Below are 25757 nucleotides of genomic sequence, written 5' to 3'. Positions count from 1 at the left end.
GTTAATAGATTACCTCTGAACCCCAAGGAAATCAAGGCTTCTTGTGCCTGCCTGTCATTTACTGGAGTGGTTACTTATCTGTCAATATTTCTTGCTTTTTTTTCAAGTCCCAGGCCTACTTGATCTTGTCCATTTGGCACTGCTGGAGGAATAACAAGTTTCTTCCCATCATGCATCTTTCTGGGATACATCATGACAGAGAAATCTCAAAGCCCAGGTCAATTATAACAGAAGATGTGTAGCACCTCTGCCCCCACAGCGTCTTCTGGGGATCCACTTGGCAAAATGATATAAAACTAGTTTTGAAGACTTCCCATGATCTGGCACTACTTAGAACTAAGTTACTGGCAAAATGTAAGGAAATATGCAAATACAGCTCAGCTCCTCTGCCTCTGTTTGCCAAGGAGCCAACTAACATCATGTGTGAGGAGGGGCTGAGGCTGGCAGAGCCCTCACCGAAAGGTAATTACTTTTTAATTAGAATTTGTTGAATAAGAGATAGATACCTTCCATACTTTCTCCCACTGATGATTTTAATATTCCTCTGTCAGGTATTATGAGGCAGTAGCTGACAGTGAGTTACATGAAGTAATCCTGTAGCTGGTAGCAACTTGCATAAAGTAACCAACTTAACCATTTGTCTTGGGTAAAATATGGTCCCTGTCCTCACTTTTTTCCATGGAGCCTGTCACTGGCGTGTTGATGTAGTGTTTGTTTACTCTCATTCCTGCAGGAGGAAATATCATAGTTCATGTATCAAATTACTGTAACCAACTGGAGCATTTCTATTTAAAATAATGTATCATGATATATTCTCATAATGCTGTTGATGTATTTTCAGGACTTCTAATTTTTACAAGTATATAATCTGAATATCATTTATCTAAGTGTGCAGTTGTAAAATCTGTGGTAATATCTGATCTCATTATAAAAATCAGCACCTAAGAATGGACTAGAGTAACTAAATCTGAAGCTGACTGGATATTTGTGATATTTTGATAGAAATAAGAAAGAATTTCAGGTTTTTTCTTTTTTGCTGCAGGGCCTCTAAACACAATCTGACATGTGATGTATTTTTGAAGTCAAAGTTAATAATTCTCTTTATATAAAAATAAATACCCCCTATTGAATACTCGCTCTAAAATTAGAATTGCATATTTCTAAGTAATATACCTAAGGAAAGTGATTTATCCTAATGCAATAATGGCGTAGATTTACAAAGCTTGAGTGATACAATGTTTCTCGTTATGGTTGTAAAATATTTGTTGCCACTGTGGGATTTTCTAGATCATTATTTTAAAAAAGGAAAAACCTACTTTGACAGATGAACTGGGGCCATTCTGAGCAAATCACAGATACTTCATATAACAAGGCCTCCAAAGAGGGGAGCACAGACTTATTACTATGGCAACCCAGATCAAAACACTATTTTAGTGGAGAGTTTCCAGTTTTACAATGCAATGATGATTGTTTATAGTACTATTGAAACCAGATTCTGCAAAGGTTCAAGAAATGAGCTGACAAGAGGAAAATCATTATAGATAAACTGGGGATACGTGAATGACATATTGTGGAATCTGCTATTATTTGATCAAGTGATGAAATTGTGGCACAAACATGGATAAATAATGGTAGATGATACAGTCTGATGGACCCTATTTTGTTGGTTGTGTTTTATTGTGTATCTGGAAGATAATTATTGGTTCAATGCTGCAAAACACAAAAGCAGATTTAATAACAGAAATTACTGAACTTTGAAAAAAACCTATTAATTCTCCCTAGAATTTATAACATTTAAATTTTGAAATGCTTTAATTCCCAAGTCATTGAGTAACACCTGCATAATAACAAACACCACCAACACCTGGTGGTGGGGTGCTTTTTTCTGGAAGTCCATTATGGGCTGGAATAATGTGTGCTTAATCCTCTATCAGCTAATCAGTGCTTAGAACTGTTAGTCCTACAGCAGTGAACCTCTTCAAACCTGTCTCATATCTGCAGCAGCAAAACAAGTTGATTTTTTCCCCTGGTGGCCGTAGCCTAGGAGCAGCTCTGGGCACCCTCCAGCTGGTTTCTGCCTTGTGTCTGCTGGCTCAGAGAAGGGAGGTGGTTGTCACCCTCCTTCCATGCTGGAATGGTTTCAGTGTAAGGGCCATGGGAGCCTGGGGACAGTGATCTGTTTTCTGCTTAGGGTTATTTCTCAACACAAGAGACATGGTGAGCTTACTTGTTCTGGCTTCTTTCCAAGTTCATGCCATCCTTTACCTCAAGATCTTCAGAAAATCTTGATCACCCTCACCAAACTTATTGCTAGCCCCACTTCTCAGCTTTATCACATTTATGCTCAAAATCTTGAGTTCACCTGTCCGTGTAACTGGGCCGCATGGAAAAGGTCTCCACTCCCTCAGCATGGACAGAGAAAGCTCCTGGTGACTTCTTTAGGGGCTACAGAAGCAGCTCCTGTGCAGGCAGAGAAGTTCACAGCCTGAGAAATAAAGCTGGAAAGAAGAAAGGTGAATGAAGACTGATCACAGCAAAATTTCTATACCGTAACAGTTCTGATCATTCCTGAGCACGTCTCTGGCACAGGTGCTTCCCTCTGCAGGATGAAACTTGCTTCCTGCTTTGATGTTTCTCTCTGTGGGACTGTCTGAGGGGACAGGTCTGAGAACAGCAGGGCCCCAGGACCTCCTGAGATGTGTTCTTACCTCTCCATCCCCAGAATTGTTTTCTTATGGGATCCTCAAGGTGAAAGTGTCTGTAAGCTCAGGGCAGTTTTGTTCCCTGAAAGAAAGAAGAGATTTACTTGCAGGAGCCCTTAATCATTGACTGAAAACACAAAGTGGATGAAATGTTCGCAGAAGGATGATTTACTATGTAGTTTGTATATTATTGTGGATGGAGAGGCTTTAGTTCTTCGTGGAGGTTTGAAGCAAAATTTTGCCTTACATTTGGTATTTCAGATGATGCAGGGAAAACATTTTCTGGTATAGTCATACTTGGACCAGAATACAAAACACATCCTTTAGTAAACTGTGAAGCTTTAAGTTGTTCAAATGACACTTACCCAGCAAATAATTTTGAACTTGGGAGCATTAGAGAGGTCATATTTTTACACGCCTGATCTGCTGCTGAGCAATCTTTTTTAGCCATTAAGAACACCCAGCCTGTTTTCAACACCAGATACTATGCCTCATCCCTGAATTATATTTTCTTGAGTTTATGATGACCCTTTCAAGGAAAATTAAGCCACTCCATTAACTCTGAGACCAGAGCACCCTTCAAAAATTTAATCCAGTAGAGCAGTTGATGGTATTTATTGCTCTTCCTAATGCACTTGTATTTTCTCTGTCGTGCAAGGACTATTCAGACATCATCATACAAGTATCAGGAGTGTCTCAGCTCCTGAGAGAGGCCACTGGCTCCACCCATTGAACAATTATAATCTAATATTGTTCCTGGAATACAGATTGAGTCACCACATAAGTAAAAGGAAGCGGTGAGTGCTTTCCACTGACTCCAGTATGTTCATACACTCCAGCCTTTTCCATCTAACCTCACAAACATCTGTCTTCAGCCAAGAAACAGCAACAAGGATGTCAACAGCTGTTCTGTTCAGCCAAGTACAGTGCTGATGTTAAAGTTTTCCGAGATCACTGATGTCCTACATTATTAATCAAGGGCCTCAGAAATAATTCTGCTGACAGACTACTTATGAAATATGTCTCCTGACTTCAAAGTGTGGTCAGCTCCCTGTCATATAGCATGGAGCACAGATGAAGGCTGCAGGGCTGAGATTCAACTGGTGAGAACTGTTTTAGTCACTTGGAGGTCTTAAGAAGCATCCAACAGAAATGGCTGAGGTAGCCACAGCTCTCTCATCTTCCCTTGCAGTTTTTTGGCAGAGTTACCTTTATTCTGGAATGTCTCCATTAAGGAGACATTGGAATGTCTCCAGGATTCATGTAACAATAATGGTAAAGAACATTTCCTGCCTTGTTTCCCAATACTAACTTCTGTTTATCCAGCTTACCTGGTTGCCCTGCATGGTGGATGCCCTGTGTGGCCAGTGGTAGACAACATCTGAAGAATATAATCACTTGTTTCCTCAATATTTCTGATTGTCCTTCCAGCACTCTTCTACAGAGGACAGCAGAGAGATGATTTCTATCTTCCTGTGACATTTCATGGTGACCAAGATAACCAAGACAGTAAAGACAACAATCTTCTCATTTAATAAAGTGGTGTACACCAGCACAGACTCTTTTTTTTCCTTAGGCCCTATTCATTTGGACACTTACTTACATTCTCTTGGTCTTCAAGCTCTCTATCAGGTCATTGTATGAGGCCTCTGGTGGATGTGGGATGGAAAATAACCTGAGACTGAATTTTTCAAAATCAGTTTAAAAATCTGAGAATATGAAGTGAGCACATCATTTTGATATTAAATAGAAACAAATTTCAAGGGGAAAAACCCCATCTAACACCCTAGAGATGAGCATTGCATGAAACCTCTCACAGACTGGGCAAAGCAGGAATAAGAAAATTTTGAGTATGAAAATAAGTCCAGGAGAGAGAAACAGAACAACCTGCTGGCTCAGAAATTTCTCTGTTCTCCTCTCGGTCATTTTCTGCAGCTCAAGCTCTCAACAACTATCAGTCAAAATTTAGCATTGTATCTTCAGTCCACAGAGAAAGTAAGACCTTTGTTAAACAGCAGCTTCCTCATACAAAATGTCTCATAAATTTGAAATGCAGAATGGCTCCTACATTTCAGAGGGCTGCCAAGTGAAGATGCCTTTGTGAGGCACAGCAGTGGCTCTGGGGAGGATTGTGTCCAAGGAAGTAAACAGCCAGGCTTGGGTGGGTTTCTGCTCTCCATCACTCTCATATATGTTAAGAAATAATTGCATAACCTGATCATCTCTATGCTTAAAAGTCAGCACAGCTTTATTCCTAACCAGATCCCCTGCCACAGGATAAATCCTCTCCATCTAGCTCATCTATCAGCTTTGTGTAAGTGCTCCATCCAGTTCTCTGTACTGTTTTTATCAACAAGCTCTGTCGGGTTAAAAAGTGGATGACTTACCTCCCCAAGCGATCTGAAGAATTCAGTGCCACAGAAACATGCTTAATGCTGGATAACCATGCACCTTTCCCAAGTGAATTTTTAATGGCTGGGGCTGCCTTGCATAGTCTGCCGAGCAGAAGGAGCTGTGATTAAGCCCCACACTCCGTGATTTCCATCCAAAATTTTCCGCTCAGCGGTAACAAAATCTTATGTAGTTTTCACTAAACTCTCCTCCAATTTCCCACTGGCTTTTAGTATGTGCAGATAATTCAGAATAAAGCCCCTTGTCACAGTAATATGTACTCTAGCGTAGCACGGAGGAGCTGTTTCACCATGTAAAAGCCATATTGCCAAGCTGTATTATGCTTTACCTGTCACCATGCCAGGAAACATTTAACAAGGAAGGAAAACAAGGAGAGTGCATGTGTTGCCAGCTATTCAATATAGGCCATTTACTGTTAAACTGTGGAAAGGTGCAGGAGTTTAAATGCACCCTGGATTTCTTCTGATACTGGTAGCAAAAAGCTGAAAGGTTTTGCACTGTTGACCTACAATTCAGTGCTGCTAATTTGGACCTGGACTGTCTCACTAGGTCTTTATGGTTCACTGCTCTTTTCTAAGCCTCAAGGGGTTTTTAGTTTGTTTGCTTGTTTGTTTTGAAAAAGTTTATGCTTCAGAAAGAGAGCATTTGGCCAAGTAACCGCCCTCTGTTTCCGTGAGAAAGGGTGGCTGAGACTGCTTGAGCCCACTGCAGGGACAGGGCTCAGTCTCATGCAGAAAATAGGACAACCTCTGAGGTACAAGTGTCTTGCTATTGCAATGCCCTCGTCCCTGGCAGTCCAAAGCCCTGAGGCTCCTCCTGGTGCTCCCCATGCAAGTGGAGCCTTTGAGCAGTGCTAACACTCACCAGCAGAGGAAGCTGGAAAATAAGGGGCAGCCTAACTCCTGCCTTTGGGGGAAGCTGAAGTACCACCCTTCAGTTCTGCTCCCTGCTGCAGGCACTGTCTGTGCCATTCACCTGAAGGGCTAGTTTGGTGACAGCCATGGAGCTGGGACTGTAGGACATGTCCTCCCTTTAGGTAAGTGGGAAGAACAACAGCTGCAGTGTGCAGAGTCCCAGCATGTGGTAAATCAAACTTTGTCTTCCTTTCTAGAAAACGGGGTGCCTTTGGTGGAAAGAATCAGATGTGCCTTCAGTGCAGCCCTGCTCTGGACAGCTTGTGGTTTGCAGGAGGGCAGAGGTCTGCCTGCAAGTTACAGCAGCAGAAGAGGAAACAGGATCACTCAGCAAGACCTGGTACAAAGCACCCCGCAACAAGTCTTAGTAAGGAGCTGTGTAGTTAAGCTGTGATATTATGGGTATTTGTAGTTTGTATTATGCAATGCTTTTATTGTTTTAGTTGTTCAGTTTCTATATGGTTGATTTGGGCTTTTGTTGGAACACTAGCAGCTAGTTACCGTGTGCTTTTGGAGCAAAAATTCAGCTCATGGATGCAGAGTAGTGAAAGGTAGCTCATGGAGAGGGCCAGGCTTTGTCCTGAAGCAAGGAGCTGTGTGCCTCACTTCAAAATGTCCTGGAGTCTGGTTTAAGCACTGCACTGAAACCCGGAGAGACCAATGGCTGTTGCAAAAACGAGGTTGATGAGTGTTTTGCAACAACCTTGTTATAATGTGATCTACTGCGATCAGGTGCGTTATTCTGTCACTTGAGCATGTGTCACTGTAACACAGTTTGAATCCAGGGCACAGGGGGATTGAGGCGCCCTCCATTTACAGTTGTTTCCATGTAGGAACCTTGAGCTAAGGGAGGAAAACCTGAGCTAGGCAAGATATTATACTCTGAGCAAGACCCCGTGAGGACCTTGTAGTGCTTAAAATGTGGGAGAACATTGCAAGTGTGGCTACACAGCAACTCTGGGCCTCTCTGCAGAGGCTTCACTGGGGACTGGGGGAGAACAAGGCTGCTCTGAGCCACAGGAGCTGTGAGGGAAGATGGTGAGGCTGGGGTTGGTGGCTGTACCTGGGCTTTTCCTTTCCCTGCTGCCCCTGTAAGGACGGTGCAAGCCACAGAACTGACTGATCCTCCCATCCTCAAAGTGCATTGAAAAGACTGTTTAAAAGTGGAAACAAAAGGCCTAATTAGATGCAATCAGCAGCTCCTTGTCTCCTTCCTCTCCCCAAATGGTGCTGCCTCACTGACCCTGACAGTCATTTTATTAGTCCCCTCTTGACTGGCCTCCAAGTCTCCCCACCTGGTGCTCCAGTGCTAATTGGTACAATTAGCCTCTCCCTTCCTGGGCTAATTGCTAAAGACTGTCTCTCCATTCTCATGGGGACCAGAAGAATCTTGTACTAGAGAGGGGTCTGCAACCACAGAGAGACACCGAGGGGAAAGTGGGGAGCTGGGATGGACTGGTTTGCTGTTCTCCATTCTTCTCACGTTCACTCACACAAAGCACATAACTCTTTCTCTGAACAACACATAACATTCCTCTGGTTCGTACTACCAATAAAGTAACAGGCTCTGCAGCACCAGGGAGCCAGCCATAGGATCTCTAGGGCCCTAGGTGGCATTCAAGCACTTGGGCTGCTAATATGCACGAGGTAAAACTCCTTAGCTGTCTGCCCAAGGTCTTTGTAAGACACAGTTTATGCAAACACCTGTCTGGAGAATATTGTGAGAAGTTGCTCAGAGGCTTGCGGTAGTAGAAAAGTTAATATCCAGATTGTTTAAAAGGAGCTGGGAACAAAAGCCCTATTGGCTCTTCAAAAGAATAGTGTGATCTCTATACAAAAAAATACATGCTCTTGAAACTGCTACATGTTTAATATTAATACAAGTATTTGTTTGTGACTGTATTTGAAATGGCTTCAGATGACAGGCTGTCCTCTGTTGTCCTCAGCAGATAGCTGAGGGAGCCTTGGTGAGAAGAATCTGATTAGAATTAGAAAATAGATTTACAAAAGAAAATATTGAAACTGTCTTTTCATACTGTGATCTGACAGTATTTAATAATACCTTCACTTTTCTAAAAATACATTATTTAGGCCTGTAAATTACACTACTGCTCATAAATAGCTTTCTCATCACCTGCCATTAATGTAACTGGGAGGAGAGTATGATAGTTGACTGAAGCTGACCACTAGACCTGCAAGGACTTGTGCAGCTTCCCCAGCTCTCAGCAGAGGGCTCAGGGCTGTAAACTGGACTCTTGGGATGCAGGCAAGATCTGCACACAGGTGCAAGGGTTGCTGCAGGGGTTTTGTCACTGTGTGCTTGGCTTGCATAGAGGTGGTTGGGACCTTACGAAGTGCAGTGACCTGCCCTCAGACAGTGCACGTGTGGGTGCAGGGTGGCAATGTCAGAGCAGACCTGCCAACAGCAGAACTCAGTTATTTTCTCTCCAGTGCAAGGAACATTTATGCAGTGAAGTGTCAGAGTCCAGATTTAAAGACAGCTCTACAGCCACACTCAGGGGGAAGAAGAGGAGCAGATAAAAATCATCTTCTGTTGGGTAAATCATGTATAAGCTATCCTCCCTGAAGTCAGCAGGTGAGGATTGAGGGGTGTGCTTAGGGACGTGACTTTCCAAATCCCTGGATCCAGGCAAGGGCTGGGGAGCTTTCCCCCATGCACGTGTGTAGCTCTTGCCATGCTGACGAGTGAGTCCAGCTGAGCAGAAGACCAGAGTCAGCTCAGTGAAAGATCAAGCTAAACCTGGGTGGCAGCAGAGCTGGTGTCATGTACTCAAAGAGCTTTGCCTGCATAAAAATGATTTTGTGTTGGTTTGACCTACAGAATAACAGCATGCCTAGCCAGGGAAAGGGGGGAGTGGAGAGGGAGCCTTTAACAGTGTGAACTTGTCAGTCTAGAGATCAAACCCTGTAGATGATGCCATTGTTAATAGATACTCTATTCTCATGTAGATACTCAATGTACCACTTGCCAGGCAAATGAAGAGGTGTTTAAGGCAAAAACAATGGGTTTGTTGGTTTAAATTCTGAAAAATTACCGCAGATTGTATACTCTTTGTGTTCAGGTAAGAGAAACTAAGGGAATTAGAGAGAAAAGAGATGTCTGTGCAGTTGATTTTATGGATTGACCTTAGAGAAGGAATAACTGCAGATGAGGTATTTGCTGTTGTTGAGACCACATATGTGAATGAGCAGAAGCTAAAGCTTATGTCAAGCTTGATAACATGGCTGGTTTTTTCCAAGAGTTACTGCATTGTCCAAATGAGATGACCTCTGTGAGATGAGGCAGTGTTTATTTCAAGCTATATAATGTCTTGCACTACCCCAGCTTTTTCAACCTTCCTCAGGTTTGACCTCAGGTTTTTCAAGCTATGTTCATCTTGTGAAGCTATTCATATATCTAGGCTTGGGGACGTCCATCAAGATATGGTTTGTGGATAGACACTGACACTTAGAAAAACACCATCAAACCAGGAAAACATCTGCCATGAACAAAGGCTTAAGGAACTATTCTTATCTCATGAAGAAGATGGATGGATGGTGCAGGGCACTCCTCTGGATTTGCTGTGAACTTTACACTGCCCTGCTGGTGTGGGGAAGGCTGTGCGGTGAGGGGGCAGAGGTTGGCACAAACAACCTGAAGCAAGAGGAGGTAGGTTGGGCCACAGAAGCTCTCAGTGCCCTTGAGTAAGTGGCTTGACTTGCTCATTCCTAAGGGTGACCTTGGACAAGTCTCTTAAAATCCTTTTCCTCAGTCAACCCAGCTGGCGAATTTGTTTGGGGGTGAAGAAACACCAAAATGACATTGAAAAGCAAGCTGTGCCCCTGCATTGCCCTTTGCAGGGTAAACAAATCATACCCCAACATCCCCCCAGTCTGCCATCGGGAGTTTCCAGTGTGTCCTTTGTGGAGCCCTGTGGAAAAGCCTGGATGCAACATAAACTACACAAATGGTACACTTGCATATTCAAATATAGTGCAATGTTTGTTCATCTCTCAAAACGTGTGTACAGTACTGATCACTGTATTATCTGTGTGCGTTCTGCTAATTAGCAATGCAAATATAGAAAGATTTCCTCTCCTTCCCTCCTTTTTCATAAGCAGGGAAAAAAACCTATACTTTTTGTTCTCTGGTACCTTTTCCTTCATAAAAGAAAAAAAAAGGCAAGCTAGATATAATAAACTAGTGTATTCACATCTATCAGAAAGGTAATATTATAAGTGTGAAAGATGGTTTTCCTGAAAAAGGACAGTTTTATTCATTGGCTAACAGAAAGCATTACTTTTACAGTTCAGGGTAGAAACTGCTATAATTCTGGTCATATTGTTTCTTCTGGCAGGGAATAAACTCTCTCTCGTTTTTATACCTAGAGGTGAGTTTTTACTCTTTCTCTTTGAATTATACTGGTGGTCATCAGAGTGGTAGTGGAACAAGAGTGTGATGTTGCTGGAGTACTTCAGATGTAGTTGCTCAAAGCACTGCCACTATAATTCAAAGTGAAGAGAGTCAAACTTGCAGCAGGCGTTCCAAAATGGAGGACACCGAGGTCTTTGTTTACTGTCCTCGTCCTCCTTCCCTTTGGGCAAGAGGCAGCGTGTGACATCTGCGTTGCTAGGTACAGGGAGTTACAGCAATTACACACCAGCCACCGTGCTGGGGACAGGCACGGGGACAGCGGGACAGGGCCAGCAAAACTGGCAAAACCAGGGGCCCCTGCTGCCAGCTGGGGACACACAGAGCCACTGGCCAGTGCAGGGTGCAGGGACTGCTTCCTGCTGCTGATGGGCTCTCCTCAGCACTGGTGGGCTGATTTAGGAAATAAAGGTTTGAAGACGCCTGTTCTAGACAAAGCGTTGCACACCTGCCATCAGCAGAGCTCTGCTACCAAAAACTAGCTGGGGTGAAAGGAAAATATGAATGTGTTTCCATGATTTTTTCACCCCCAACCTCATGTTTTGCACTTTCTACAAAATATTTAGGCAGGATTGTCTTTTTATAAACCTTACCATAAGTCACAAAATTGTACTTTGTCTATATGCCTAGTAAGATGCATATTTTTATGTAATGGATCTGGGTCAAAATCAGGAACATTAAAATCCTGAGTCTTCAAGACATTTGAGCATTTGTGATGCTGTCATTTGCAGCTCCCCTTTGTGTTTCTTTCACATAGGGATTCTGGAGTGAGTCATATGATTTATTGTGACCATTCCCAAATATATCATTGTCCCTCAGAATTGCTCAATCCTTTTTCTTTATTCACTGGATCGTGTGGATGTTCTCCCCATGGAGCTGCACACATGCACTTGGCACAGACATATCCCAGCGCATAAAAACAGTGACCTGGGCTTGCACAGAGCTCTTTTGGACACCTGAGCACACCTACTAATTTTCTTGAACTGAAACCAGACCCCATTACTGGCCTAAGCTGTGCTGTGCAACACCCGAGTGGAGCCAGGAAAAGTGTTCCTCTGCTTTCTGCTTCACATGGCTCCTGTGTGACCAGGGAACAGCAACAGCTCTGTCCAGGCTCTGTAGACGAGTCTGTTCCTATCTTAAGGGAACAACCTCTCTGGACACATGTCAGTGTGATGGCCCTTAGCAGCCTATGTGCATATGCAGAACTTTGTTTCAGTCAGATATTCCTGTTGGGTTTTTTAAAGGCCCTTTTTTAAGGTGGAAAAATGTTAACTTTTCTTTAAAGGTTACCTGAATCTCTCTGTAATTCACGGCAGCACCTTGACTCTGGAAGAAATTGCATCACATCCCCATGAACAAAACAACCTAGTGGAAAGAGTAAGATAAACTTGCAAGCTCTGCTTGTAATGTGGAGCGACAATACATGAACATACTGTTCTTCTGCTGCTACTCAGGAGAAAGAATGAGGGTAAAACGTGTGAGAGAGCCTCAGTTAAATTACTCACTATTAGCCCCTACAGTGTGCTTCCAACCTGCATTGATATATATATACAGAGAGAGGGAGAATGTCACAGTTAAATTTTTTTTACTAGTATAATGAGGAAAGAGACCAACAGAAGAAGTTCCCTTGGCTAATTTTCTAGCCAGCAGCCACTGCAATGTTCCCACTAGGAGAGACTGAAGGAGTGAGAGAGTGATATAATAAATAATGACTGGCTCTGCTGGTAAGGAGAAATTATCACTGTGCTTGGGGGATCTAAGTATGTGCTCACCCAAGATACAGGGAGGGGGAGGGGGCCAGGAGCACTCTGTCGTGTCTTGAGAAGAACATTCAGCGATGTTTGAATTAAAAAGGATTTCAGCCACTGCTTTGTCTGCTAAAACAGGGATGGGAACAGCTGGATGGAGGGGCTCTGAACGAGATGCATTAAAAGATGTCAAAGGAGTTTCCAGTCTAAGCTCCTGTTCTAAATCTCCTCCCTAAAAAGGAGGTGTAAAGCAAGGGTGGGTTCACAGCCAGGCTCAAGGATGTGAGTCCCCAGGGAGCACAGTCCTGTGCCATGGGCACAGACCATGATGGATCATGCCCTTGGTGGGCCACTTGCCCTTTGGCCTGAGGCTGAGCAGGCTTGTGCCACAGAGGAGTTCCCTCTCAGAGGAGATCTGAGCAGAGGCTGAGGAGGCTGTGTGCAGCTTGGGATCTCACCACAGCCACGGCTAAGGCTGCACTGCTGGGATCCATGAGCCATTCTCATGGGAAATAGTGCTGAAAAGGTCCAATTCTGGCTATTGGGATTCCTCCGGCAAAAAAATTAGCTTCATATTTTAAAATCTGAAAGGCTTTTTTTCTTTAGCATAGATTAAAAAGGAGAGCAAGCCACGAAAAGTCAGATCAGTAAGATGAACAGTGTGTGCTTGTGCCTCTGTGTTTGTATTCAAAGCCCTGTCTTGCAATGTGGCACTTGCCCCTGCAGGCAGGCACACTCCTTAGAAACAAAAAGGTGCAGTTCAGAGAAAAGGTCTCTTGAAGGAAAGAAAATAAGTGTTCTGGCTTAGCCAGACACCAGTTATTGGGCTTGGTGCAGGGCAGCTGGGTATGGTGTGATGGGCTGAGATGCAGATGTCAGTTCAGATGGTCAAGTGGTCCTGCCTACCCTTAGGTTCTATTAATTAAACTACATAGGAAAAGTCATAGGAGTTGGGTTTGCAAAAATCTCTTGACATTCAATGATAAGATCAGCTATTCTTGTGAGATTTGTATTATTTTAGAAAAAACAAAAGGAGAAAAAACTCCTTAGAAAGGCTTGGAGAATTTTGAAGCCATCTACCCTGAATTAGATTCCAGGCTGAAGCTTGAATTGCAGACTTTAGATTAAACCCCATAGCTAAATAGGGCCTCCTTTCTCATTCCCAAAAATAGTATGCTACTTTCTACATTTTGCCACATACACTGTTTCATATACAGAAATAAGTAATCTGGGATTTACTATGATTTAGTTCCTTTAAATGGAAGCAACTTTCACTTATAGAGTTGAATATTTCCTTCCTGGACTACATTTCAAGCTTCTCAAAAGAAAAGCAGCACCCTTTTTTTTTTTTTTTTTTTTGTGCTCCAGCATCATGAAAATCTGCATGGTGAGATGCATTTCTCACCACATGCCGACTGCAAATTGTATTTGAAATGGAAAGTATCAATTAAATCAGCCTTTCTGAACTGCTTGGTGACAGCTGCCATGCTGCTGAATGTTGACGACACTTGTAATATCAACAGATTTGGGCCCTTGCACTGGAGAATATGAAACACTTTCTAGCCATTTAAATACAGGTTTTGCAAGCAGATTAAAATCATTATTTCCATCACTAAGGACAAAAATGTTCACTGCAAAAACCTTTTCTTTATGAGCACACTCAGTAGCACCTACTCTGTGCTGGTTCTGTTCAATGGTTTCAAACCCTGCCTAAGCTCATGGAGGGGCACAATGACGTTGGTATGTGGGGTCAGTGGAAGGCTGGGCTGATTGCTCAGATCAGCCAAATTGCTCTGGGAATCCACAAATTTGAGGGTCTGGAGACAGATAAGGAGCCCCTTTGCTGGTCTAGTCAGGAGTCTTGCCCTGGCTTGGGGGACAGGGCTGCTCCTCACCCACTCTGCCCTGGCACAAAAGGAGGCAAAGCTGGACACACAAAGAATTTTAATATCATCTAAAACTAAGCCAGTTTCTTTACAAAATAGCCATTTGCTTAAACTAGCTGTTCTTTGGAATGAATGTTGTGTTTGAGTAAAGATGCCTTTTTTTCCAGGTTGCAGTTCCTGAGCTGAAGTGAAGAATGGCAGGAATGCCAGGGGAGAGAATTCCTCTGGGACCCTCAGCATCCCTGGCAGACAGTGTGCCTGTGGAGCTGCTGGTTGTTGTGCAGTTGGGTTTTTGCCCTGTGGGTTTCTTTATTTTGTTAAGTATATAAAATCTTGTATTTATTCCAAATGAAAATATTTAGTTTATTTTAACTCTTTAAAATCTGGAAGAAGGTAGAGGCATCCTTGGTTTCAGAGAAGCTGCAACCTGCAGCGAAAGGGAGATGATGTTAGAGTGTATGGTAGATGGAAAAACAAGTAATTTAGCAAAACCAGAATTTCTTTGCCATTCTTGCATGATAAAAAATCCCATGCAGACATGAGGCACAGTCTGGTGTGCCTATGCCAACATAGAATGTGAGCAATCCAGCTCCTATAAAGTCTTGTGGAAAACATGGCCTGGGTATTGCTTTTATGAATAGCAGATGCACTGCATTTCTCATATGAGCAGTGTGCCTAATCATGTATAGTGTACAGTACTTAGGTTAACAATATAAACTAGACCCTGAGAAATACAGCTATTGTAATCTTTTCATTATTTATCCATTTTAATCTCTATTAGGAGAGTATGTATAATTTATTTTTTATTTCTGCAATGAATAATATAACTAAGATCTCTTTATACTTTTTATTTGAAAATTCTGTTTTAAAGCACTCTGTTGGATAACATTCACTGTATTTTCCTTTTTTTGATAATAAAAATGAAAATAATATGCTAAGCTTTTGTACTGCAATGCATATTAAAATGCCCTTAATGCACTGATGTGCCTGGCACTCCAGAGATTTGAGAACTGCTTTAGCTGTGCACTGAGGCCTTGGAGTTGTATGGCCCAGCACCAAAGACCTGAATATTCATGCTAAATTGTTGGATTTCTGCACTTTTAAAATCTTGTTTTAAATTTCTTCTCCTCTTCGATCCTATTCAGATTTTACCCTGCTTAAAACTGTTGTTGTCAACATCAGAATCACTCTTTTTGCCAACAGTTTAAATGATGATTGGGCATGGACCTTAATGCTGCAGCCTCAAATAGGCAAAATCCCAGGTAGGGAAGGGGTGAGTAAGAGATTTTTCTGGCCAGAGAAATGTGATCCAGAAACCATGGCTTCTGCAAGAATGCTCCTTGATAGTGTTGAGCCCCTCTCTCAAGCTGTGGAGAGCTCCCCAAAATGTCCAATATTCAGGGATTTTCTCCACAGTGAGGCTGAAAGAGTCTGGATGCATGTGGTCTTCAAACAAAAAACTCCTCTTCAAAGATGTAAATCGCTAATTATTATTTATCATAGTCTGACAGTCTCCTAAAAAAACCCAACGTATTTTGGGGAAAAAATAAAAAGATCTTCTTTCATCAGCTTCTTTTCGTAACGGGAAGGAGGTCAAGGGTCAAGGCAGAAAGACAAGGACAGAAAAATGTAAATGTACCTCAGTCATGACAGAGGTATTCCTTGAGAGGCCTCCTGCCAGCCTGTGCTCAAATCCTGGCTGCCATGGAGGAGACAGGTCCCTGTGCTGCCCACTGCCATCAGCCTGCATCCTTCTGGAGAGATTGGCTCTGATTTTGGGGGGCCAGTCTCAAGTCCCCACAAGAAATGGCAAGCAGAAATTCTGTCCCAAATCTTGTCCTTGAGAGTGCCTCCCTTCTTCTAATAGTTGCTATTGCTTATACAGGCATTTACCCCTCTAGAAAAACAGAGCAGAATAAAAGGAGTGGGGAAATTCTGGTCCCATGGGGTTTATTCACTAAATTAAAGGATTGGTACAAGCTGTCAAATGAGTCTTGTTGGTCTAGAGACACATGATTGCCAAATTAATTTGGTATACAATAAGGTTAGCTTCTTTCAAAATTCCCTGCCTGACTGTGAAGAGACAGCATTGGGCCACCTTAATTCAGGATTAAAATTCTTCAAGAGGTACCCACTTAACTCCTCTGGGGTGTCCCTGCTGCCCTCTCTCCCTTGCAGTTGGAAGAAGCAGCATCTGCAGTAATGGAGATTACAGCTGTAGTCTAAGCAAAAGCCAAGAGTTTTGGACACCAAGAAAACAGCCCTTCCCACTCCCTGCCTCATGGAAGGAAAGGCATTGTGCCCATGGATGTAGGGCCCCAGGGTGGTTTTAAATTAGCTGAAGACGCCTGCATGAAGTTTGACTGCAAGAACAGTGTGGTAAAACACATATTACCACTTTCCTACATTATTGTTAATCACTATTTTCTAGAACAGTTAAACTGCCATCCCCTTCCAGAGAATAATTACTGCTATTTAATTGTATTTATAATTTAGTATACACCTGAAAAATATGCTATAAAATATCAGGGGGGTTCCCTTTAATACTGGTGTTCCATTTACAAACTGTCACATTTATAATGCGTCTTTAATCTTCTGTGGTCTGCTAGAATTTTATATTAAAGTCTGCTTTGTGCTTTAAATATTAAAGATTCTGCAGTACTTCAAAAGGTGATAATGCCTGATGCTCTGGTGGTGCTTAAATCTCAACAGCTAAATATATTGAGGAATGTTCGGTGGCCCTGGCTTAATTAAACATGTATGTGTATTTTCAAATGCAATCTTTTTCTGCTTGTTAGGTTTTTGACAAACCTCCAAACAGGTCCAGGTGGAACAAAGCATGTAAACAAGCTTGTGAATGCAAGCTTAAAACACTCAAATTAGCACCTTCTTACAATTAATATGCAAACCCTGGGATCTCTGTTATTGATAATGCCATTTAATATTATTTGCAGCTGAGCTTTATATTCTAGCCTTTTAATTTTTCTAAGCTGTGTCCACTTTAATTATGTGAAAATGTACTGTTAGAGACAAGTCATCCAATGAGACCCTATTTACTATGAGCAACTTACTCTGCCCTGTGTAGCATAGTATAAATTACAAGGCTGTGGGAGCACTTCAGTAACCATTGGCTTTACAGTGTTTAATGGTCTAATTTAGCACATATGACTAAACCTGAGCCATCGAGGTACGCACACAGGTTAACACACAGTCTTTTCATTGTTTTCATTGCTGGTTCCCCACCCCCCGTGGGTAAATAAATTCACTTATTGCATCTTCTTCCAGATTGGATTGCAAGTGCTATAGGGGAGCCAAACTCTCTCTGGTAGGAACAGGCATGATACCCACTGGTGAGACTCTGCTCAGCACCAGGGAAGGATGTGAGCCCCTCTCAGCACCCTGATACATTTATTAGGAACAGGCGTGTTTTCATGGGAATAAAATTGCTCTGACTGCAGCGTCTGCTCTTGCAGGTTTTTAGAAACAGAAGAATGTTTCAGAAGGATTTTCTTTATTCCAAAATAACAGGACAGCAAAGCTTGACAGCCCCAAAAGATGCAGAAATTGTGCCCCACGGCTGGTCTGTCCATGTGGCCGCTTTCACTGGCAGTCGTGGTGCTCTGACCACTCTTGCCCAGTGAATTGGTGCAGTCACAGACAGTGGGTACAGTTATGGTCTTGTGTTAGTGACATGCTGCTTTGCCTACCTCAAAACAAGTCCATACCAAATGACCTGACCTGTAACTTCTTTTTAAATGTTGCACTTTAAACTATAGGTTTTCTGATTTCATATTTTTAAAAAGACAAAAAGACAGACGTATGAACTCAGACATATAAAGGCATAGGTATATGATTTGATGCATATATCAACAAGCCAAATAGCTCTGCATGTATGTGGGAACATTGCCTTCCAGCTCTTGATAAATAGAGGCTGGCCATCATTCCAACAGGGAAGGAAAGATTTCATATGTGAAGAGATATGGGGAATTATTTCATTTGTTTTGGTGCCAATATGCAGCAATTTTCCGAATGCATTTGAAATATGATGAAAATATCTATGCATGCACCCGAGAAATGTTCTTTTATTCTCCTGTAATAGGTGAGGCGATGGCAGAAGCTGGGGAAGCTGAAATAGATCTGCTGCAGTTTTACTGGTGAGGCAATGTTAGCAGGAAATGACAAGCAGGCTATAGTTTTTGTAATACCCAGGGCAAATCAGCAAGCACGCACAGTGATAGACAAATCTAAATTAATCATAGCAAAGGTGGTGTGGCATTTTAATGTAAACTTACTCTACTGTATGGGAACTTGTAAGGATATTGTAAAATAGGTGAAATACCAGTCAAAATATGTGGCTAACAAAATGTTTTTTCTAGAAAATACAAATGCAAGCTGGACTGCTGCAGCTGCCTACTTTTAAGAGAGATAAATTTTTAAAATTTTTATTTTAGCAACACCCGAAAAGCCTAATGATTGCTTTTGGCAAACATAGGACTACAATAATTTTAAATCTCTCAAACAAGCACCTTGAGAAATCAACCTCTCCATTTTATCTTGCATTTTGATGTTCTTCTATTCAGACAGAAGGGGACTGGTTAGCTAGTTGTCATTAAGTCCTTATGAGTGAAAACAGTTTGTTTCCCTGTAGAATTCAGCATGTTTTGCCAGCCTGTAACCATCACCTATAATTAAAATGTCGTCCTAACAACATCAAGGTGCAGAGAGTAAAAGAGTCAGTTCACCTCTGGAACTGCACGCTCTGTGGAGCTCCACAGCCCCTCAGAAATGGAAGCTCAGAGAAACTGTCTCTGTGATCTTTAATGGATTTTTAAAGATGACAAGAAAGGAAATGGGAAACTAAAGGCATGGAAGACATAAATTCCCTAAAGGTGCATTCTGAAGTAAATCAGAGCAACTGAAAAAGTGAATTCTTCGAGCCCTGGGATATCTCCCAGGTTTTTCAGCTGGACACTTACAGCTTGTCAGGTCCCTGAACACCTCTGCTCTGGGCATGCTTTGACACAGTGAGTCACAGAAAGATGAACAACATCACCTGAAGTGCTGTTTGAGGGGCAGAAAATTGCTCCCATTGCACACTGCTGCCTTTACTCTAAATCACATGACTTACTACAACCTTCCTTCTATAAAAGAAGTGCCATTTAGGTATGTTAACTTCTCCAGCTGCAGTAGGCATCCTTCTCTCCTTATTTCCACAACAGTTAAATGCAGTCAAAGAAAGAGGTGAAGATCAGGTTTTATAAGATCAAACTTGAATTGTTCTCAGGGCTACAGCTGCACGAAAGCTAAATAACAACAGGCAAGAGCAAGAAGCTTAAAAAAGCTCTGTTACCAAATATATGTTATTTAGATATGTCTGTTTCTGTAAACTGGTAGGGAAAAGAAGAAAATCAGTTTGCCTTCCAAAGATATCTGACTACAGCTGTGCTTTGTAATTCTCAGTGACTAATACAGGCTGGGGCTGAACATTGTCAAACCCTCTGGAAGAAAAGAAGACTCTATTTTTAGGCAGCTTCATTTATTTATTCATTTTATGAAATCATATGTATTATTTCATTTTATGAAATAATATGTATTCATCAATCAAATAGAATTTGAATATAGGGTTTACAGGCAAAATTACAGTGTTAATCTCATGTCTTTATAATGAAAATATTTTAGTGTATGAACAAACACATGCACTGTATACATTTGAGTGGGAAGGGGGTTTGTGCACTGAGGACTCAGCCCTGCTCCCAAGGCTTAGCTCAGCATGAAGGACCCAATGCAGTGTGTTATGCTGGGGAACTAACAGGACCCAAATCTGTCAGAGCAGCCACCAGTGTCTGTGTGGGTGTTATCAGCCTGCTCACATCACACCAGAGCTTTATGCTGAAACACTGGAGGAATTACTGCATTATGGTACTTAATTACTTTGGGCTCTCCTGGATGTTCACTCTTACTAAAGAAAAAATATTCCATTTTAAAATTTGTCTTCTTTCCTCCTATTTGTCTGCAATCTACTAGTAAGCAATTCGATTAACTGTGGTTCTTGAGTTCCAAGATCACTTTGGAGAAACTATAATTACTACCTTTCATATTTTTTATGTGCAACACAAATGTTGCATTTATGTCTCCTTCAGAAATAAAAAAGCCTTCTGTGGAGTGAAAAGAGGGATATTGGTAAAGATGGTGGTGAGTATTGCAGAAGGTAGTACTCTGATAATATGTATACAGGAGCAGTACCTGCAGACTACTCTGTTTGGAAGGTGTTATTCTGGCTTTCTTCTCTGGTGTGGATGGGTCCAGGAAAAATGTTGCTCTTTTCAGTCAGTCACAATTTTACTCTATGGGAAACTACCATAAATAATAGCAGTCAGATATGAGAAAAGGAAACATTTTCTGTTTTCATTTTCTCCAGAATTGTGAATCATTGATTCTTATTTCAAGTATGAGTTAAGAACTAAAGGCAGATGACTTGCTCAAAACTATTAGTGTTATAAACCTAATTATTGTGGCCTGGAAATCAGTTGCAATGTTCATGTACCGGCATCATTCCTTCAACATTTAAGTAAAATTTGTTTGGGGAAGGACAAGATGGGAGTTTTAAAAATCAGCTTTGTTACAGAGTGAAGCACAGCAGCGTGAGAGGAAGCCACTGAAGGACAGGGATTCAGTGCTTGCTTAGGCTGAAGGCAAGACATGTAACTGCAGCTAAATCCTTTGGCAACAGGCACAGCAGCATCCTTCCCCAACAGGTAAAGGGGGAATGCAAAGGCCAGAGTAACTTTGGGTGCAGGGCAACACAACCTCTCACTCCACAGGTGCAGGATGAGGTTCTGCCAGTAAGTCCATCTCCCTGTATGAGCTTTGCTTCAGTAAGGGGCACAAGATCAGCCCCTTAATGTGAGCACCTCCCTGTTACAGCAGGGTTTGGGTTTATTAGCTCTCTAGAATTAGAGCCCTATCAATTAATGAGTGTACCTGGGAGGGAGAAATGAGAGGGATATGATCACATACTACCTGATACTGCACATGGAGAATGGCAACAATCATAGTGAGAATTCAGGGTAGTTTCCTAAGAATTTGTCTTAAATGACTCACAGCTCTCTATTTCTTTTCTTCCTTTTACCTTGTACTACTAGCCAGTTTTCCATTAATCTCTCTGCCTTTTTGCTTTCTGATGCCATTATCTCACAAAAAATGTGCTTCAAACCACCCCTTATTTCTGTCAGTCTTTGTTGGCACCTCTATGTTTAAAGCACCCACTTGTAAGCAATTAATTCCCCCCCCCATACACAAGTTAATCACTTTTAAACATTTAAATTTAAAAGAAAGAGATCATGGCATTGTATCAGTCTGTTTTCTCAAATGTTATCATTTTCAGACTCCAATGCACTTTCTTCTGGTGAAATGTTCCTCATATCTCTCTCAGACTGATTTATTGGATTGTTGCTTTTGTTTTTCTTGGGGGGGATTATGTTGGTCATTTTTAGTGGTGCTTTTGCCTCCAATCAGTAACACATTTTTACAGCTTCAAAACACTCCAGGATCCACAACTTGTAAATGTCTCCAATTCTTGATTTCTTTCAAGTTCCTGCTACATTGGAGAAAAGGTAATAGCAATTCCAGAACTGAAGGAAACAGAAATCTTGCCATGTTATCAACCAGCTGCTGCCTTTTCTACTGATAGCACTTAATTGCATTTACAATTTCTTCAGATTTCCAACTATTTCTGTCAGATTTGCTTTTAACTCACTACAGATTGTGTGCATTGACTGTGCAACAACCTCACTCTGAGCTGAAATATTTAATCACTACCCGTGGATAAATGTTTTCATACTTTATGCTATGTTGTTTAGAAGTGAGGCATATATAAGGAACAAAAAATCTGTCAGTATGCATTTTCTATTGGAATGTTGCATAGGTTTTTAATTGGAAAATAGGCTTTTAAAGGTAATCATAGCTGAAGACTAGAGTTAGGAAGTGAAGCATATTTTTGCGTGATTTTTCTTCTTAACATAATGAACCTTTTTGTGTCTGTCATGGAAAACATGGAAATTTCATTCTCTTCTCTGTAACTATCTTCACTTAAATGTTTTAGGTTCAGTTGCTTTGAATGGTTTGCAAGTAACCTAAAGGGCTGTGTTAATATTAGCCTGCAGTGAGCACATACTGGCACTTTGTTGCTGTTTGGAGAAATGACCGGTTTACTTGGTTATATTGACAGCTCTACTGTAAAATTTGCTGGCATTAAAGGTCAAAAAGACCCAGTTTTTCCTCCAGTTGCTTCTATCCAAAAGAGAATAAATCTCAGAGCAGAATCACTTCTCTGACAATAATTTATGAATTATGCACTGACTGTGTTTGAATTGAGAAAGGCTTTCATATCCTTTCCATTAGCTCAGATTAAGTTTTCATATAGATGCTGGGAAGCATGCTAGCAATATCCTTAGCTCATTTTTATGAAAATTTTATCAGTGCTTTTTTCTGTACTACACTCCAATTGGGATGTCTCAGAATCTAAAGCTCAGCTTTGGACATGAACTTCTCTCAACCTGGCTGGCTGCTGCTCTAAAGGTTTCAATATTTTATGGGCTCTGGCTAACTCAGCCGTGAGATTCAAGCTGCAGAGATTTAACTCTAATGTAAAATCATGAACGGATGAAAACTGGGATGTCATAAGTAATACATCTACAAGAGCAGGATGCAGTTACCATTTTTAAAAGGTTTTTAAAAAGAAAACAGCATTCTCTACTCCCTCTTTGTATCCTAAAATGAAAAGCCTCTGAGCTATTGTACTAATACATAACCATCTTTTCTTGCCTGCTTTTCTTCAATTGCTGCTTAATTGTTGTGGGTTTTTTCCTTCAGGTCCACCATCAACAAGAAAGCCCCTAATGTCAGCTTCCTAGAGAAATGGGCATCACATCGCTTAATGTTTATAGGCCAAATCCATTCCTTAGCATCTTCCCTTTTTGTCTCAAAACTGATTTAAAACATTTGGAAAATCTGTCTATTCAGCCGGAGTGTTCTGGTGCATTCTTTCCTAGAAACAGTGGGGTCAGATGCGATCTGTCTGATGGACTTTTTTGCTGCAATCTATAGCCGTTTCCCCTGAGTCCTGCCGAGCCTGGCAAAGCAGCGCAGCCCTATAATGGCCTCAATGACAATATGTTCTTTGTGTGAAAGAATCCAGGGGGAAGTGCTGGAAGGTGCTCTGGTCAGTAAAAAAATAGTTTTAGTGCTTGCTTATTTTTATCATTATGTACGTTGCCTCCACTGGAAATATTTTCTTGACAGTAAATAAGCGTCACCATAAAACATTTAACAAGCATGAAGAGAACAAATACAGAGTCCTTTTCATCTTAAAAGGCTTCAGTTGTTAATGTCTGTTATTAGCACGTTTCATTTGAGAGGGCATAAAAGAGGGACTGTATCTTGCGTATTTTTGGACTCACAGTCAAGAGTTTAATCTGTTCACAAATGTAAGTCCCTTATGTGTGATGACAGAAAGATTTCTCTCCCTCTTTAAAAATGTGACCTAGTCCAAAACTCTGTTAGGACAACACGATGACCAAGCCCTGTAGTTGCATTTTGGCAGGGCTTTTCAGGCACAATGCATAGGTATAATGAGGGAAACCCCTCTGCAGAAAAGACTTCATCTGCTCCCATAACTGGTGCCCATCTCTGCCTTCCCAGGGATGCTGGTCCAGTGTGCAAATCTTGTCTTTGTTTTTTCTGGGTGCCAGCAACACCTACTCACCCTGTTAACTGCAAATCACACTCTTCTCTTTCAGCTTTGCACACTATTCATTAACAGCTATAAATATTCAGAATCAGAAACATCCCAGTCCTGTATCAACACTGCATGAGACAAAACACAACTGTGCTGCTCTGCTGTATAGGCTCACAGTACACAGCTCAGCATTAAGTCTTCCATCACCTCTCCCTAAGCACTTGCAATTAACAAATAATTTGAGGTGCTTAGGAGTTGGACATGGACAGGTAAGTGGTACTGCTTTTTTTTTTTTTTAATTTTCAGTCATTTGCCTGATCATAACCACACTGTAATGCTGTCACAAAAATGTGGCTTCTGCAATGAGGGGGTACCAGCCTACTGTGTGGAAGGAAGAAGACATTTTAAAAGGTCAGTAATAGACCAGTTTTTACACTTTAACTTCAGTCACCTACACCCAGGCAAGGCAAAACATTTATCTGGGGTGGCATTACCTCTCTGAGCTTCCCCTTGGCCAGTGCCATCATCTGGGCAGGGCCTTACCACGTGGTCACAAGAGCATGGCCAAGCATTGCTGGTGGCAGCCACACTGAGCACCTGCTCCACACAGCAGCCACTGAGCTGTCCCCACAAGTGCCCAGTGCAGCTCAGCACAGCAGCCACCGAGCTGTCCCCACAAGTGTCCCCAGTGCAGCTCAGCACAGCAGCCCCTGAGCTGTCCCCACAAGTGTCCCCAGTGCAGCTCAGCACAGGGCATCCCCCTCCAGACAGCACCAGCGTTAAACCTTGCCTGATAATTTAAAGCCAAGTCCCCTGACTGATTCAGAAGCAATAGCCCCACAGGGGTGAGCAGATTTACCAGCTGTCCAGCTTCTCTCTTGATTGATCTCTGAATGTTTGATGTTTGATTTGCTTTTGCTCCCTTTCAGTTGTGAGGCTATTTGCATCTGTGCTGTCCTCTACCCATAGTCTTCTCTCTTGGCAATGGGCTGGGTTCCCTCTCTATGGTCCTTTTCTGTATTGCAGATCTGCAGTAATCCCACCCCAACCTGCTTAGTGTTTCAGGTGGGAGTGGGGAAATTGTGGGGAATATCCTAAAGGAAGAGTTTTGCAGTTTGATTACTTTTACCGGATTTCTTTCTTCCATGTTAGAGCCGCCTAAGGTTTTCATTTGATGCTAGGCATTGTGTGAAAACCTTCAGCCAGGACATCTGGCATGGTTTTCAAGGTTTTGCTGTGGCATGTTACTGCTGAGTATCCAGCTAGGGCACCATAACTGCACAAGGCCTTGTGAGTGTGATATCAGGTGTCTGGGGGAGACTCCCAAGGAGCATGAAAACCAGGTAATTCCAGGATATCCAGAAACTGCAAGGTGTTGCCAATCCTCAGATAGGAGTGTACCTTTACTGAAAAGCCTCTTGGGGTTGCAACTATTTGTTTTAGCGTTTTCTCCTAAATGCATCTCCTTAGTGAAGTTCTCAGAAAGTGCTTTTCAGAAATGGTCAGAGCTGAGGTCAATATCTGCATTTCTTACAAGTGAATGTGATTACGGTATCTTTGTTAGCTGCTCATTGGAGATGAGTACAGCTGGGTAAGTAGGGAAAAAGGTCTCCCTATACTATAGAACTCAGTGGGATTACAAAAATCTTGTCCTGCACAGTAGGAACATGGATCTGCTCTGGGAAAGAGGGGGTGAAAGGGAGAGGGATGGCATGGAGAAGCATGTGCAAAGTGATCTGCTTCCAGCTCAGGGAAGACAGGTCTGGGTATCCCCCACCCCAAGCAGGATGCTCTGTCCCACAGGACACTGTCAATGGTGGGTTAGTCCCTGCTGGGCTGGGAGGTAGATGACAGCCTTACTGATCATCTCCCTCAGGTTTGGCTGGGTCCTCCCTTCTGGATTTCAGTAAGGTGTCATTGTTAA

At 42.1% G+C, this 25757-nt stretch overlaps 1 long non-coding RNA gene across 1 annotated transcript in view; it reads left to right on the top strand.

The window, feature by feature from the left end:
* Positions 1–15026, top strand: part of LOC129123530 (uncharacterized) — a 58917-nt gene extending 43891 nt beyond the window's left edge. Inside the window, exons 17-19 of the long non-coding RNA XR_008534708.2 lie at positions 108–462; positions 6226–6368; positions 9394–15026. This is a non-coding gene — a long non-coding RNA (uncharacterized LOC129123530). The remainder of the gene's footprint in view (positions 1–107; positions 463–6225; positions 6369–9393) is intronic.
* The last annotated feature ends 10731 nt before the right edge of the window (positions 15027–25757 follow it).

Source organism: Agelaius phoeniceus, chromosome 8 (assembly GCF_051311805.1).
Source record: "Agelaius phoeniceus isolate bAgePho1 chromosome 8, bAgePho1.hap1, whole genome shotgun sequence".
Lineage (NCBI taxonomy): Eukaryota > Metazoa > Chordata > Aves > Passeriformes > Icteridae > Agelaius > Agelaius phoeniceus.
The sequence above is the reverse complement of the archived record's forward strand: the minus strand, read 5'-3'. Positions and strand labels throughout refer to the sequence as shown.